The sequence below is a fragment of the Egretta garzetta genome, unplaced genomic scaffold, assembly GCF_000687185.1.
Source record: "Egretta garzetta isolate BGI_Z169 unplaced genomic scaffold, ASM68718v1 scaffold135, whole genome shotgun sequence".
Taxonomy (NCBI): domain Eukaryota; kingdom Metazoa; phylum Chordata; class Aves; order Pelecaniformes; family Ardeidae; genus Egretta; species Egretta garzetta.
Window position 1 is genome coordinate 1,089,102 of NW_009259594.1, and position 886 is coordinate 1,089,987.

An 886-nucleotide genomic window follows, 5' to 3' on the forward strand; every position below is an offset into this window, starting at 1 on the left:
AAAAGCGAATACCCCCCCAAATAATAATAAAAATAAAAAAAAAAAGGAAAAAAAGAAAAAAAATTAAAAAGACGACTTCGGAGAGGGGCAGAGCAGCCCTCGCACCGAGACCTCGGACCAGGGGGAAAGAGGCGAGAAGAGACGGGGTAATTGACTATTGCTAACAAGTTATTGTTGATTGGGAGGTAATCAATTATCTTCAATGACACTTTTCGCCCTCTCTCTCTCTCTCCCTCGCTCTCTCTCTCTCTCTCTCTGTCCAATGCAGGCTTTTGCAAGTTCGGAGACCCATTAATTAGGAGGCGGTATGGAGGTGGAGCCCAGTTGAATTATAATGCTGAATGCACTTGTCATATTCTGGCCCTGCTATTTGTTTGGACATATATATTTTTAAATTACATTACAAAGCAGCCTTTATTGCATCAGGATAATATAGTATAGTGAAAATTAATAATAAGCGAAAACAAAACAAAACGAAAAATATCCGGCGGTATATTTTTTTTTTTTCCCCCCTCCGATTTTTTTTTTCTTCTATTTCTCCCTCCCGTTAATTTCGGGTACTGGGGTATTTAAAATGCCTCTCTCCGGCTCTACCCAGAGCCGTTCGATTTTTTTTTAATGAGGGGAAGAAGGGGAGAGCCCGGTTTCAGGTAAGGCAGACCTTTCCTTTCCAATAAAACCCGAAGGTCTCCGCCGAATTTGTCGCGCTCCTCTTTCCCAGCGCCCTGTATCGGGGCCGGGGCAGCTCGGCGATACGTTTAAATATTTATACAGAAGCCGTCCGTAATTGCACCATTCCGAAGATGTGACAGGCGGAGGGATATCGACTCTACCCTAAATTAATTTGTGTTTGGGTGGGTGTGTGGTGGGTTCCTATTGCTTATTG